This window comes from Vulpes vulpes, chromosome 15, assembly GCF_048418805.1.
Source record: "Vulpes vulpes isolate BD-2025 chromosome 15, VulVul3, whole genome shotgun sequence".
Taxonomy (NCBI): domain Eukaryota; kingdom Metazoa; phylum Chordata; class Mammalia; order Carnivora; family Canidae; genus Vulpes; species Vulpes vulpes.
Window position 1 is genome coordinate 70505600 of NC_132794.1, and position 16959 is coordinate 70522558.

The 16959-nt window shown below is 43.1% G+C and overlaps 1 protein-coding gene and 1 non-coding gene across 3 annotated transcripts in view; one reads left to right on the forward strand and one right to left on the reverse strand.

Annotated features, from left to right (window-relative positions):
* The window catches only part of MAP2K1 (mitogen-activated protein kinase kinase 1), a 78359-nt gene that overhangs the window by 12473 nt on the left and 48927 nt on the right, over positions 1-16959 (forward strand). The gene's annotated exons all lie outside the window — the stretch shown is intronic.
* On the reverse strand, positions 13816-13888 carry TRNAR-CCU (transfer RNA arginine (anticodon CCU)). Its single transcript has one exon. It is a non-coding gene; the product is annotated as a tRNA-Arg (tRNA).

The window sequence follows — 16959 nt, forward strand, 5'->3', positions numbered from 1 at the left end:
TACATGGGTTCCAGATTCAGGTTAAATCTAGGAATATGGGGATCCCTGGGTGGCACAGCGGTTTAGCGCCTGCCTTTGGCCCAGGGCGCGATCCTGGAGACCCGGGATCGAATCCCACGTCGGGCTCCCGGTGCATGGAGCCTGCTTCTCCCTCTGCCTGTGTCTCTGCCTCTCTCTCTCTCTCTCTCTGTGACTATAATAAATAAATAAAAATTAAAAAAAAAAATCTAGGAATACGGGAAGTTGTAAGAAGACATGACTAGCCAATCATATTGTCCTTACAGACTTGTCTGTATCCAGGATAATTATAGTCCCTTCTTTATTGAGTTGTAGGTTACATTTCCAGATTAGTTTTAAAAATATTTATTTATTTATTATTTATGATAGACATAGAGAGAGAGAGAGAGGCAGAGACACAGGAGGAGGGAGAAGCAGGCTCCATGCCTGCTTCCATGTCGAGCCCGACACGGGACTCGATCCCGGGACTCCAGGATGGCGCCCTGGACCAAAGGCAGGCGCTAAACCACTGAGCCACCCAGGGATCCCCTCCAGATTAGTTTTAAAAAATTAGAGTTTCACCACATTTGAGAGTCCAGAGCTAAAGTTATTTGCCCAATTTGATTTCCTACCATCATTCAGTAAACGGTTGGGGGAGGCCTCAGAGGTTAACAAAAATTCCAAGCCAACTGTAAACCTTTTGTCTGATGGCTTACTAGAATCTAGATTGAAATCCTACCAAAATGCCAGTCTATATTTTCAGCTTCTTCCCCCACTCCCAGCCCCCAATAGGAAGAAGACAGAGGCTTGCCATTCCAATAATTATTAATAGAAAATTTATCCTGCTTCTTTTAGGCATTCATCTATGTCCACTATAAACCTTGGTCATTGGCACCATGGCAAGGTTCCATTCACCAGAGGACAGGCCAGTGGAATGCTTGGACCAGGCTTTTAACACTTATTAATTTAGGTAGAGACTGGGGGGCCTAGTTGGCTCAGTCAGTAGAGCGTGCAACTCTTGATCTCAAGATTGTAGGTTTGAGAGCAGCCCGGATGGCTCAGCGGTTTAGCACCGTCTTCAGCCTAGGGTGCGATCCTGGAGACCCAGGATCGAATCCCACGCCGGGTTCCCTACATGGAGCCTGCTTCTCCCTCTGCCTGAGTCTGTCTGTCTGTCTGTCTGTCTCTCTCTCTCTCTGTTTCTCATGAATAAATAAATAAAATCTTAAAAAAAAGATTGTAGGTTTGAGCCTCATGTTGGGTGTAGAGCTTACTTAAAAATAAAATCTTTAAAAAAATTTAGATAGGGACTACAACATTTTTATTATTTTATTGGAACACTCCTATAACATAGTCTCTTTTGCCTTGTTTTATTTTGGTAATGAAACTAATGCTGGGTTAGCTGTAAATGTAGCTTGTTGCATTTCTATTTCTGAGTATTCTGAATCACTGAGCAATTACAAAATGAAAGGTTATCCTAAAGCATTTCCAAATAAAGAAGCCATAAAATATTAGGGGAAGTTGGAGGGTGGGGGGAGTGGTAGGGAGAGTTAAGAAGGGAAAGACCAGAGCCACCAACAGGTGTTCTGGTTGCATTGAACGAAGTGTCAGCTTGGTATGCAGTCACGGGTAAGAGTTTTGTGAGTTCCTGAACGCTGGTGTGAGGGTACACAGGGTAAGCGGAAGTCAGCAGTTCCGGAGGTGCAGAGGACTTGGCTCACTGGCTCATCCACAGCTGAGGACCTGAATCAATTCCTGGGCAAGTTGCATTCTTGAAAGACAAGGGCTGCATCTGTAGGAGCACAGCAGTTAATCTGTGGGGTAATAAGTCCTTCCTACATCAGGAAGGAAGAGTAGGATGAAGTCCAGAGACATGAAACTTGCATCCCTGAAGGACATCATTAGTTGGAAAAATAACTTGACATTTATTGAGAGCCTGTCTGTTCTCTTTACATGCATTATCTTTAATTTGCACAAAAATTCTGCCAGAAAGATTCTAATATTCTGTTATACAAATAAGGAAAATGAAGTTCAGGGGAGTGAAGTAATTTGCAGATCACATAGCTAGAAAGTGGTGGGACTAAGTTTAGAATCTAGGACTAGCCTACTCTAACCTCCACGTTTTCCCCACATGGCTGTCCAAAGATTATGTAAAATGATAGAGGTATTGAAAAAAAATTTTTTAAGTAAGCTCTGCCCAGTGTGTGGCTTGAACTCATGACCCTGAGATCAAGAGTTGCGCACTCTACAGACTGAACCAGCCAGGCGCCCCCTAGAGATCTTTATAGAGTTGTACTCTCCAGAACTGGAGCCACTAGCCATTTGTAGCTATTCAAATGTATTTGTATGTATTTCAATGTATTAAAATTCAATGAAGTTTAAAAATCAGTACCTAAATTACACAAGCCACACTTCAAGGGACTAAGGCTGCATGTGACTAGTGGCTACTCTGTTAGCACAGATTAGAACATTCTGATCATTGCAGAAAATTACTGGCTAGACGTCATCCAATTTTACCCCTTTATTAATTTATTTTTGTCCCTTGCGAAGGAAAAAATGAGGGTCAAAGGAAAGTAACGTGTTCAGTATTGAGTCTGGTTAATCTGGGCCTGTGGACTGATCAGCTCATGACTTTCCCATGGCTGACGCTTTCCTTTGAAAACAACAGAAAGGTGTGCAAGAGGAGTGACTGTCCTACTCTCCCAGCCTTGCCTGGCCTGCAAACTAGATTTTTTTCTCCCAGAGTGCAGCCCTGTGTTTTCCTAAGTTCAAAGGGCATGTCCGGATTAGTTGCCTCTAGGAAAATGAGAGATGTTTGTCGGAAAGGAATTCCATGTTTAATGTATGAAACAGCACTTTGATTCCCTCTGGTTCGTGCTCCGCCTTCCTACCCAGCCCTTTGTAACTGAACTTGCAGCTGCTAGCCATTTGTCTTCCAATCAAGGCCAACTTCAAAACAGTTCAGATGACAGAGGTATGTATACTTTGAATAGAAGCAGCTGCTTGTTGTTTGTTGTTGATTTGGATGGCTTTTGTGTGAGGGTCAAATAGATTTAGATTTTGACTAAAATTACAATAATAGGTTTTGAACTTCGGTGTTAAGATTCAAATGTATTAACATTCATTTAACTGATAGTTATTACATACCTAATATAGACCAGGCACTGAGCTGAGAAATGGATGAAATGGACTTTTGCTGAAGATGGAAAAAGATGCCAGTGTTCTGGGCGAAGTCTAATGAATTTTAAATTCATTTATTGTCAGCATTTGCCATCCATGTATTTACCTATTTGGTCCTGATATGTAATGGAAGCTCCAGTTTGGATCATTTTTTTGAAGTAAAGTGAGGAATCATGTGCAAGTGTCCTTTTAGTAGATTAAAGACATTTAAAATTATACATGCTAGGATCTAAATAACAGTCTAAAGTGTATGTGTGTATTTGGGGGATGGGCATGTGGGAACAAAAGGGAGGCATTGTACAGGGGTAATATTTTTAGGAAGCCTTAAATGTGATATTTGATTTCAGTATAACACACTCTCTGGTTTAGAAAATTGTCTTTTAGGGATTCCTGGGTGGCTTAGTGGTTGACCACCTGCCTTTGGCTCAGGGTGTGATCCCTGGTCCAGGATGGAGTCTCACATCCGGCTCCCTGCAGGGAGCCAGCTTCTCCCTTTGCCTGTGTCTCTGCCTCCCTCTCTGTGTGTCTCATGAATAAATAAATAAATCTAAATTAAAAAAAAAAAGAAATTGTTTTTTTATTTTTTTATTTTTATTTTTTTTTATTTTTATTTATTTATGATAGTCACAGAGAGAGAGAGAGAGAGAGAGAGAGAGAGAGAGAGGCAGAGACATAGGCAGAGGGAGAAGCAGGCTCCATGCACCGGAAGCCCGACATGGGATTCGATCCCGGGTCTCCAGGATCGCGCCCTGGGCCAAAGGCAGGCGCCAAACCGCTGCGCCACCCAGGGATCCCAAGAAATTGTTTTTTTTTAGAAACAAATTGAAGTTTCAGGTTTTTTTCTCTCTAAAGAAATGTTGATGTCACATGCATGAGTATGGTCAGAGATTAAAAACAGAAGTTGAAGTGATGGCAAGGTATCCAGGAAAGTGCCTGTCTTTTCTGAGACTACAAAGGCAGAGGTGAAGAGGACATTAGAAATGTCTTAGAAGGGGTCCCAAGGAGCCTGATGTCTGGTCTTACTCTAATTAATTCCCTGAGGTGGTGCGGCTGTGGCAGCAGTGGTGGTGGTATTGGGGGGAGGGTGTGGGCAGAGCACCCATCCGACTCCTGATAAGTTTGACAGAGTAGAGTCTCATTTCTAGAAGGTTGGGAATGGGCTTAGGAGAGTTTTGGAGTCCCCAGGTCCAAACATGAGATGGTCTGAGGAAGACCTACTTACTGTTCCCCTCTTGGAGTTTTGGATGCTGGCAGTGCAGCAAAGAGCCCAGCTTCCTGGTCAGGTTTTAAGTAATTGTTTCTGTCTCTCCAGGTGTTTCATCTGAATCCAGAAATTACCCCCTCTTCCAGAGGGCTCCAAAAGTCTGAGGCTTGAGAATTGTCAGGCTGAAAGGCTTTTGAATAACAGCCTTGTGTTAGAGGGAGAGTGAGATCTCAGCTCCTTCCCTGGGAGAGCTGTTAACTTGCCACGTGACCACCCTGTGCCTGCTTCTCTGCAAAGTGGGCTGATGGGAATGCCTTCCTACCTTTCAGGCTTTATATAATGAGTCCACATAATCCTATAGGTCACCACTGTGCACACTTTCAATCTCACAGTAGATATCAAGTAAATGAAGTTTTATTACCAAAAGGAATCTTGGAGATCTCCCTTGGCAGTCCTCTTCTTTTGTCAGATAAAGAATTCAGGACTGCAAAGAAGGGCTAAAGGGAGTTGGCCACGTCACACAGTAGGTTCTACTGTGAGTGTGACTGTTGAGTAAGAATGGCCTGGAGATCGTGTGACCCAGGGAAAAGGCTGGCGGACATCGGTTTGAGTTCTGGCCTGGCCTCTTCGTCTCTTGAGTGATCTTGTGCAAGTTCTTTCACATCCTCGAGTCTGTTTACACATCTGTAAGATGGGCATCGTGACACCTACCCAGCAGAAAGGATTCAGACATTCCATGTGTATAGACTGGTTCTTACGATTAACAGGACTAGTGAGAAGGGCCAGGACTCGATTCCCTGCCAGGGTGCCTTATTCTCTATCATATGAGGAGAGACAGTTCTCCCCTCCCAAGGCACCTCCAGTGATGGGACTCTTCAGCTGTTCTTCATCCAGACAGAATAGAGACAGTGCTGGGCACACTTGCAGTTTTGGGGGAGGAAGTGAAAGAATTACTTTCAGTGAAACGGGAGGCTGCAAAAGGTGCTCAGCGAACAACTGTCACACAGTACATCTCAGTACAGACTCCTCATAGCTTCTCCAGGACCACCATCTGCCTGACAAGAAGCTCTGCTTTCTTCTCCAAGAGTTTAAAGAGGATCTCCTGTGGGGTGTGTGTGTAGGAATAGGAAGGGGTAGACACTGATGTAAAGCGAAGGTAACACTCTTGTGCTAAGCCAGATGTTGGGGAGGTCTGCTCTAGGTGGCTCTTGGGTTCTACTTTTTCATGGTTCATCCACATATCTTTCCCAGTGGGTCCTGGCCTCTGCTCAGACTGTCTTCTGGAGATTCCCTTCTCCACCTTTCAGTCCATGTTGCAATCCTAATCTTGTGTCAGAGCTCAATTTGTAGGGTTTTTTTTTTCTAAAGACTTATTTTAGGGAGAGAGAACTAGTTGGGGGAGGGGCTGAGGGAGAGAATCTCCATGTATACTTCCCTTTGAGCTCATTGCAGTGCTAGGTCCCACAACCCACAAGATTGAGCCAAAACCAAGATGCTTAACTGACTGAGCCACCCCTGTAGGTTAGCTTTTGTGTAAATCTGTCACAGGTCTGTCCACCCCACTCCAGTGGTCACTTTTCTACCTTCCAGGGCACTCTGTGCATATTCCATCACACTGCAGTTGTTTCTGGAACTCCTGTCCTGTTGGACTGATATTGGGGAAGCCTGGAACTGGGTCTTGTTCCCAGTTCATGGCATGTTCCCTGCCATCTGGTTTGGTGAAGTTTTGCTGAACGACTAAGTCGTGACATGACAGTAAAGACAGAGGGCAGAAGTACTCCTTTCCAAAGGTCAAAGCTCTGTTAATCCCTGCAAAGTCTGACTTATTTTGATTATTTTCAGTTTAATATTTTGGCACAAGAAGGTCACAGGTGGTAATCTTAGCTTTTATTCTGTGAGGCTTTGTATACTCTTCATTTTTTTTTTTAAAGTTATCTCTCTGTCCAACATGGGGTTTGAACTCACAACCCCAAGATCAAGTGTCCCATGCTATAGTGACTGAGCCAGTCAGGTGCCCTTACTCCTTATCATTTTTACATCTCTTTTTTCCTCATTCAACCACATGAGACGTGTGGGGATATGTGTTATCTTTACTCAACAGATAGGAAACCGATTCTGGTTAAGGGTCTTGTCCTTGTCATGCTGGCAGCTAAGAGTGCTTATAGTCCTCTATACTGCCTTTTCAGCCAACAGCCCCTTCCTTGCCCAGAGGGGAAACATTTGGGAAGCGTATACTGGTGATGACATATTCCCTGTTCTGTGATGTTCTGCAACTCCCTGCCTGGTGCAGAGGAAGGCTCAGGGAATGTTTGGGGCCAATGTATCAGCGAGCCTCTTTTGCATGCTGAGCTGAACACTTATCCCCAGCAAATGTTGGGCTTCTTGATGGATATGTGACATTGGTGGCTGAATATACATAGCACCTGTGGCTTTTCACACTCTCCCCCCACGCCTCTCCAGGGACTGGGATAGGACAGATGGTCATGGACACAGGATTCTCAGCTCTGCATCCTCTCTGCAAATCACATTTGGAGAAAAGTTAAGTTTGTGCAATAATACAATTTCAGTAACACAGTTTTGTACTGCCGGTGAGTTGTTTAACACTCTGGATAAATCACACTTCAGCAGAACTCATTTGGGAACAGAGTTTAATTCCACTGTAGGTGGCTGTGATTCTCACCCACCACACACCCCCCGCCCCCCAATAAATCTAGACTGATAAGGTGAATGCAGCACTAAGCCAGGCTATTTCTGGACCCAGGGTAGCATTACATTGTATTAATCATCCTTTTCACCACCAACACCTTTCATTCTTTCTCCCCTGAGGATTGCTACTTGTCTGTCCTTAAATGTTAGAGATGGAAAAGATCTTTATAGTACGTCCTCCTGGATGTATGATGAAGAGATGGAGGCCCAGAGAGGCCAGGTGGCTTATGGCTAGTGAGCAACAGCCTCAATGGAGATCCAGGACCCCTGACTTTTCTCTAGTGCAGGGCTCTTGTTTTTCTGCCCTGCCCACCCTTTGATTCTGTTTTATGACCAGAGGAGAGAGTCTTTATGTTCAGTTAGAATGAATAAAGGTGACCAGTTCACTGTTAAATGCTCCCAGCACAGAGTGAATTCATTTCCTATTAACCCTCACAGCCTCTCCTGACCTGTCTTTGCTAAGGGTTGCTAAGTCTTGACAGATTTCTATACAGGTCAACTGCATCCTAGGGGTGGCCCTGTATTGGTTTGATTGATAGGATTTAACTTTTAGGAAAAAAAAAAAAAGGAAAAGTAGGGATAATAAGAGTATGTGGAGAGAAAAAAATACTATTAAATTCTCTCTTAACAGTATGTCTTTGGGTTCTAAAAATCACCATATTTTGATGTTTTAAAAATGGCGGATAAGATATAGCACAAGAACTGCTGAAGATTGTTAAAACTTACAAAAGGTCCAATCCTGGATCTTGAAAAAGTACTTCTCATTTGTCATAGAAGCTTCGTTGTTCTACCTTCTCCTGCTGATGGAGTTAGGGCATCCTGGGAGCTCAGCAACTGGTGTGCCATTCACTGCTCTGTGGTCCTCCCGTGTCATGGATGAGCATACTCTTTGTCTAAGTGGTAACTTTGGGAAGGACACAGGCCTGGCCAGCCAGGGGGTCCCAGTCGACCTGTACAGGGGTGATATATGTGGCAGGAAGCCAGTTGTAGCACAGCGGAAGATAATTTTCCTCTGTATAGGATCTCACATGTAGTAGGTATTAGTGTTTATTGATTTCGGAATTTAAAAAAATACATATATTCCTTATCTTTCTTGACTACAAAGATCTCAAGTCTCTTAAAGGGGAAAAGAGTTTAATTATGCCCTGCTTCTCTTCTTATACTATGACCAGCTTTCCCACAGTTATAAACTCTATTCTGACACTTAGTGGGTGCTCTTGCTTTGTGTTGTAGGAGTGATCCCTAGAAGCAGATAGCTGAGGTTGGAGTCCTTCATCCCTAAACAATGATGTCAATTGGACTTTTTAAGGTCTGTCATCCCTAGCTTTCTCATTAGTAAATATGGGGGTGATAATAATACCTGATTTGTAGGGTTGTTTTGAGGGTTAAGTGTAAAGTCTTTAGCATAACACCTAAACCATAATAAGCATTCAATAAAATGTTACCCGTGACTTTATACATTTCCTTTGGGATTTCTCTGTCACGTTTATTGCCAACCTTTGGGAGTCTACCCTCTCGTTTAAGGTTGAAGTCCAGTATTATCTTGTCTGTGAAACTTTGCCTGGTCTCCATTAGAAAACTTCCAGTGGGGCTGTCCATGAACTACCTGTGAGACAAACCACTTTGGGGTGTTGTATGTGGATGTGTGATCTTTGTATATATCTGTTGTTTCATCATCTATGCTGTGAGCTTCTGGAGCCTCTTAATTTTGTCTGGATGCCCCATCTCTAGCCTAGGTCTGGTGTGTAGTAAGTGGTCTATAAATATGTAATGAATGTTGGTGTTAGCTTACAGAGCCCATGTGGGACAGGAGATTTGCTTCATTGGATTTTCCCTGATACCAAATACAGTGTGCATTAAGTTTCTGGATAGCTTTCCTTGAATCATTCTCCTTAAAAAAAAAAAAAAAAAAAAAAAAAAAAAGAGAGAGAGAGAGATAGGGATGCCTGGGTGGCTCAGTGGTTGAGTGCCCGCCTTCAGCCCAGGGCGTGATCCTGGAGACCCTAGATCCAGTTCCACATGGGGCTCCCTGCACGAAGCCTGCTTCTCTCTCTCTGCCTGTGCCTCTGCCTCTCTCCCTCTGTGTCTCTCATGAATAAATAAGATCTTAAAAAAAAAAAAAAGATATTAGTGTAGAGCACACACATGCACTAGTGGGGGTAGGGGCAGAGGGAGAGGAAGCGAGAGAATCCTCAAGCCAACTCTGCTGAGCATGGAGCCGATGCAGGGCTGTATCCCAGGACCCTGAGATCATGATTTGAGCTGAAATCAAGAGTCAGCAGATTAACTGAGCCACCCAGGGGCCCCAGTCATTTCTTCTTTTTGTCTTTTTTTTTGGCTGATTAAGCAAACCTGGACTAGTTGGAGCCCCCAGGTGGGACCAAGAGATGTGGCTCCTGCAGGACTGTGTTGTAGGTCAGATGCTTACTTCAGTGCGTAGCATGAGGAAGTCAGGAGTATTATCTGATCGTGTGGATTCTAATTACTAGACTGTAAATGACTGTGGTGGGTGAGGCTGTCATAAATATAGTAGTGGTTTGGGGGGCCTGAAGGAGTTAAACCTCTTCTCAGAATAGCCGGAGCAGCTCCTGGGAAGTAGCTTCCGAGGCAGGATGTGGCAAACCAGTGCGTAAAATGAATGCATTCTCCTTTGGAAGAAAAGGAAGTGGGTGGGGAGTAGTGAAGAGGAAGAGCTTGGTGGACAAATGTTTTTATCTGTTGCTTTAAGAACAAGTTTCTCTTTTGAATGCCAGTCAGAGCCTGCAGAATTTTAACGCTAAGTGACCAAGGTCCAGAGAATGCTTAATGATGCTGGTTTTGCAGTTTTCTTGTTTTTTTTTTTTTCCTCCACCAGTACCTCTAATTTAATATGCAATGGAGTGTTGTCTTAGTAGGTTTTGTTTACTGATTGTGATCATTGGTTATTATTTAATGCTGTTTGAGGATTCACAGTTAATGTGAAGTGTCTTGACAACCACAGTCACCTAACCAAGAATCATTTATTTATTTGGCATTCATTTAAAAACATTTTTTTTCTCTATACCCAACATGGGGCTCAAACCCACAACCCTGAGATCAAAGGTCACATGCTACAACCCACCGACTGAGCCAGTCAGGTGCTGCTAATCAAGAGTAATTTAGAAGAAAGTTTTTTGTTTTAGAAAAGTCTCTTTGATGTGTTTGCTTCTTTATCTGTTTTGGAACACATTCTCACCCACTGTCTGTGCAGGTGCTCGTAATAGCCCCTTGTGATGCGGGACAAGAGTCTGCTTCCGTTTTAGGTTCAGGGTTAGATGGCCTGTTAACTGGCAGAGGAGGGCTCCAGACATCTTGACTTCAGGTTCAGTGCTATTTCCAGAATTTTGGTACTTTTTGCTAAAAGCATGTTTTATACCCTTGAAGGCAAATTGACAGTGCGATTGTGTGAATAGAAATAGGTGTGAACTGAATTTGGTGAGCTTCAGGCATCACTGGAAAAGCAGCCACCACTTCTATGTGGATTGTATAGATGGCAGTAATGTGGATGAGTGTTGGATTTAGGAATTGGATCCAGGACTGTGGATTGGTGTGTGAGAAATACTGTCAGAGGATTTTTTGAGTCAGTCTTTGGACTAGGTAATAAGATTTTAGTTATCGGAAGAGAAGTCCCCTATGGGCTTCCTAAGATTTGGAAAGCTGAGCTCAGCAGCTTTCAGACTTCAGATTTCTACAGTCTCTGTCTCAAGGAAGCTAGTATGTCTCCTGAGATGTGCAGATCTTGACTCCATTTCTGTGAAGGTTCCAAACTAGAATTTTTACACTTATCTATGTATGTTTTGGACAAGCACTTTATGGGTGATTTGACTCCAAAACCACATACTTAAATTGCATCCTGGTCAAATTGTGATGTTTTGCATGTATTTTAGATTTTTAAATATAAAAGTGCTCTTACGGCATTTTAAATTTTTTTTAATTAAAGATATTAAAAAAAAAGAGCTTTATGGCATTTTTAGAAGCTAAGATGTCAGGCGGATCTTTGCCAAACCCTGAATATTCTGAGGCATTCTAGGCTGGTGTGCTGGGACTTTTTTTTTTTTTAAGATTAAAATTTTTTTTCTTGAGGTTCTAATTGATGCATATAAGGGTGCTGATTTGATACATTTATGTATTGTCATATGATCGCCACCATAACTTTAGCTAACATCTCTATCATGTCCCATAACTATCTCTTTTTTGTGGTAAGAGTATTTAAGATCCAATCCTGTAGCAGCTTTACTGTATATGATACAGTATTGTTGACTGTAATTACTGTGCTGTGCATCAGGCCTCCAGGACCTATTCATCTTCTACTGCAAGTTTGTACCCTTTGACTGACATCTCCCCAGTATCCCTTCCTTTTCTTTCTTTCTTTTTAAAAAGATTTTATTTATTTATCCATGAGAGACACAGAAAGAGAAGCAGAGACACAGGCAGAGGGAGAAGCAGGCTCCCTGCAGGGAGCCTGATGCGGGACTCCGTTCCAGGATTCTGGGATCACGCCCTAAGCTGAAGGTAGACGCTCAACTACTGAGCCACCTAGGCGTCCCTCCCTTTAACTCAAACCTAATCCTTCAGCAGGATGTACTATGCCCTTCCTTGTCTAGCCTCAACCTACCCTCCAGATTTATCTGTAAGTTCTCCTGGATGGATGCACCTACTCTCTGGCCACTTGGAATGGCTTGTAACAGCACCTTTTTTTTTTTTTCATGCTGATGCCCAAGCCTGGAGTTGGACATTACAGTTTCCGACCTTCTCTTCCCCTTCCTTATCTTAGATGAAATTGGGAGTCTTACCTCTGTTCTTTTTTTTTTATTTTATTTTTATTTTTTTTTTCTTCTTCTTACCTCTGTTCTAATAGCCCCCACTGCACACCTCACTTTCAGCATTATGATCTACTTTACCTTGTAGACATTTCTGTACTTGCTAAAAGCGTGCTGTGTTTGGCTTGCACTGTGAAACCTGTTTCTTTCATCTCTACATCTTTATCTCTCTGTCTCTCTGTCTTTCTCTCTCTCTCTCTCTCTCTCTCTCTCTCTCTCTCTCTCTCTCACACACACACACACACACACACACACAGAGTGCCTGATGAGGGCAGGGACCTAGTCAGCTTCATTTGTACCTTCCAAGCCTCTATCGCAGATAGATAGTGCATGGCGCACAGTGGGTGCTCCATGATAAATCTGCATTGCAATTTCAAGCTGTGGGTGTAAATGGGTAGAAACCAGATGTCGACTTAAACTTCCCCATCCTCTGCCCTCCTCTAGATTGGAGCAGCCCTACAGGTTTACATTCTATGATCACTTGTTTCTGTAGAACCCACGTTTCCCCTCCTGTTTTTTTTTTTTTTTCTCTTCTTTTTGCTTTGTGTTGAATCAGCTTGGAAGTTGGCCCTTTTTTCCTGGTTTCCACCAAACAACAATAAGAATGCAATACACACAAAGCTATTTTTGTGCACAGCAGATTGGACTGAAGGTCTGGGGTTAGGGGGATGTATTACATTATAGCAATAAAGACAACTTAGAATCTAGTGGTGTAACTATATTTGGTCTTTTTTTTTTTTTTTGGTCTTAAATGACCTTTGCCCCCTTGCCATGATGCCTCATTTCTTCCTGTGCCACTTTATAGCCACTCTCCAAACAGCCTTCTCCCATCTTACTCTGTAGCCTAAATCATTTCTCTGGTTCCTCCTCCAACATGCTGTTCAGGCCTGCTTCTGCCTAAGCCACGGATGAGGATCAGGCCCTTATAAACTATGGGCGAACCTTCTGGTCCTCTGGTAGCCTCTGCTGTGAGGGGGTTTGTTAGTGCACGCACGCGCGCGCACACACACACACACGCGCGCGCGCGCGGTTCTTTCAGAAGACAGAAGCCAACACGGTCACTTTTTGTTTTAATTGAGTTTTGTTCTCTCTGGTCTTATTGTTACTTCTGCCAGGTAGGTTTTGACCCTACCAGGCCAACTGCTATTTTTTTTTTTTTTTAATTTATTTATGATAGTCACAGAGAGAGAGAGAGAGAGAGAGGCAGAGACACAGGCAGAGGGAGAAGCAGGCTCCATGCACCGGGAGCCCGATGTGGGATTCGATCCCGGGTTTCCAGGATCGCGCCCTGGGCCAAAGGCAGGCGCTAAACCTCTGCGCCACCCAGGGATCCCTGGGCCAACTGCTATTAATTTGAGGGCCTAACTCCTAGTTTTCGACAAGGCGAGTGCTTACATAGACTTCTAGTCCTGGTCCTGAGATCAGGGTTCTGTGAGCATTGCCACACAGTGATGTAGGGAGTAGGGAGGGGGTTTTCCCTAGAGATGATGGGTGCTCAGAGACGAGGTTTGCTGACCCTTCTAGTGGGTACTTTGATTAAGGAGAAGGGCCAAGCTGTCATAAACATGTGTATTTAAGGAAGGAACAGGTCTGGAGAATTGGTGATTTCTCTGTGTGGACTAGAATTGGAGACATTTTGAATCTGTTTCTTCCAACTGGATCTTCCTGTCTTAGCTGTGCCTCTGAGCATGACTGTCCTCATGGTTCTGGGTTATGAGGTTTAAGATGATGGTCACATTGGGTCCTATACCTTTTTCTTTCATTGAAAAGCAGCTTGCACTGCTGATTCACAGAGTGACATGGGCCATTACTATATACATAGGCAGTTTCTCCTTTTCTTTCCCTTTTCCTTTCCTTTTTCCTTTCCCTTTTTTTTCCAAGGAGGCTCCATGCCTAACATGAGGTTTGAACTCATGACCCTGAGATCAGGAGTCATACGCTCTACTGGCTGAGCCAGCCAGGCACCCCTACATAGGCAGTTTCTGAAAGGTCTTTCTATATGTCAGCTTCTCAAGCGCAGGGAATGGGTATGGTCAAATATATTATCTTTCTAAGGCCACAATCAACCAGCTTGTCTGTTCAGGAACACACCCATTTTGTGGCCACCACCAGACCCAGGGCTCCCTTTGTCTCTGATGGCGACCACATATTTATTGGATGTTCCACTTGGATTGTCCGTGGTGTTTTCTCCCTCTCAATACTCCCTACTGCCTCCTCACCACCCTGCCTCCCTCAGTAGTCTCCTGGCCCTCTTATGGCCACCTGAATTTGTACTGCTGCTACCAGTGTACTTCACTTGTGCAGGATCCTTTCTTTTCCCTTCCCATCCTAATCAAAATGTCTCAGTCTAGGATGTTCCTCTGAAAGGAATTCCTCTCTGCATAGATTTAATTTGTTGCCTTTCCAGGAACCTTTTAGTAGAGTAGAGCACAGTTCTTTGCCTCAAAGGAATAGTAGCTAACAGGTAAATACCTGTGTTATGGCTCATTGAGTGGGGGATTTGTTTGAAGGACATGAGCTCTTCAGCTCATGGTGTGAAGGAAAGATAACTTTTAGAGTTCCAGCCCTACCTAGTCGTTACTGCTCCTGGCCTCCATTCCCATTTCTGTAAAATGGGAACAACATACATAATTTTTAAAATTGCAAGGATGAAGTGAGTTAATGGGAATAATATGGCTAGCATTTAAGAATCTCAAGTCTTTTTTTTTTTTTTTAAGATTTTATTTTATTTATTTATTCATGAGAGAGACAGAGAGAGAGGCAGAGACATAGGCAGAGGGAGAAGCAGGATCCCTGTTGGGAGCCTGATGTGGTACTCGATCCCAGGACCCCAGGATCGCAACCTGAGCCAAAGGCAGCCGCTCAATCACTGAGCCACCCAGGTGTCCAAGAATCTGGAGTCTTAACTGTATCTAAATTTCATTATCAGACAAGCATTATGTTCCTCTTTTGTTCTCATCAAGGAAGGGCATTATTCCTTTTTGTCCTTCATCTTCTGATCTTTTTTATCCCCCCCCTCTGCCTCCAAATTTTGTCACAATTTTTTTGATACTTTTCTGAAAGACTGATTCTTTAGTAATTAATTCATATATGGCTAATATGAAACAAATTTTGTCCACTGGAGTGGAAGACACCATAGTTAGTTCTTTCAAGCAACAATATGACACTCCCTCTCCAATTTAGGATGTTGTTCAATATTTAAGAAGAGTCTGTGTGAGTGGGTGGTCCTGTCATTCCAGAGGTTCCTCTGTGTGGGCATGTGCGTGTATTTTTCAGTGTGACTCTTCTGCAGAAACATGCCATGGGAAGGCAGTTTGTATCATTTCAGAAGTCTGATTCCGGAGGTTAAGTATTTTTGGTTTTTGTTTGCTTTTTTTTTTTTTTTTTTTTTTTAAATAGGCTCCACACCCAATGTGGGGCTTGAACTCATGACTGTGAGATCAAGAGTTGCACACTCTATTGACTGAACCTGCCAGGTGCCCCTGTTTATCTTCTTAAAATTAAACCTGTTTTCTTGACTTTGAAAAACATTTGTTGATTTGCTTGGAAGCTACTTGATTTAAAGTGAAATTAAAGAGAAACACTTGTCCTGACTCTTGTTTTCTTTTTTCTTGTAAGTTATATTCTTCTGACACGTTTTGTTTATCACAGCCTTAATCCCCATTTTCTACAGGAGAGACCATGCTACAATGCCCTTTTTCTTTTTGCTGTCTAAATTTTAAGTATCGTTGTAGACCAATTCAGGTCTCCTATGCTTGTAAAACTTAGACTGATTATGCCAGCATCTTCTGAACTACAGAGCTGTCTGTGTCAGGCCTCTTGAGAAAATAGGGGAACTGCAAGACAGTCTTTGCCCCACAGTCTTTTTGGATGTGGTGGTGAAACCAATGAAAGGCAATGAGAGTAGTTTTTTTTTGTTTTTTTTTTTTAAGTAGGCTCCATGCTGGGCTCGAATCAGAACCATGAAGTCAAGAGTTAGAGTTGGGTGCTCAACCGATTGAGCCACTCCAGTACCCCAAGCAGTATTTAACTACATTGTACATTTTTGTGAGATTATTTATTACATGAAAACATGAAGATGCAGGAATTTCATCAGTAGAATGGGGCTGACTGGTGATCACATCATGGTGTTGTTAAAGGGACACCTACCTTTTGCAGAATGCCTGATGAACACAATACTCAGTAAGTCAGTAGGGAGTACTACCAAATTGTTACCCCTACTAACCAACAATTACTAACCAATATTACCCTTACTAGTACTGTTAAATACTTGTTTAACACTTTAGAGGATTTCTACATTTTTTACATCTCTACAACAACCATTTTTCATTTTTATTTTTTTTAAGTAAGCTCTTCACCTATTGTGGGGCTTAAGCTCATGACCCCAAGATCAAGAGTAGCATGCTCTACCGACTGAGCCAGCTGGGCACCCCATCCACAACAGCCTTTTATTTCTCATCACATCATTGGTTTAAAGTGCCCTTGGCTGTCTGAATTCCTCTCACTGCTTCACAAAGGGCCTTCTGGTGCCCAAATGCATTGCTCACAGAAGGCTATGTAGCCTCAAAGGAAAAGGCAGGGGAACCCTCTCAGGTCCCCCTCCGTCCTTGGGAGCTTTGTAGTATCACTTCACTATTGCTCAATAGACATTGCTTTGCTTCCCACCAAAAACAAAACCAAAAAACAATAAAAGGAAAAGGCAGTGAGGGTGGGAAAACAGTCAGTGGGGTGTATGTGTGGATAAGAAGTAATGAATGACCAGGGCCTCAAACATGTACAGCAGAGGAAGCCAGGCATTGTGTTCACAGAGATGTGTGGCCCTGGGACTTAGCTGCAAAGTTCTGTCCTTAGAAAACTGCAGGATGAATCCGGTAGTAGGATTAGAGAATTTTAGCATTGCAAAGGACTTTAAAGACCACCTAGTTTAGCTTTCCTATTTTACCTATGAGGATAATCAAGGGGAAGTAACGGGACAAATCTTCTGACTTCCAAAGCCTTCACGCTTCTTAAGGAGTATATGGCAGCCACGTGGAT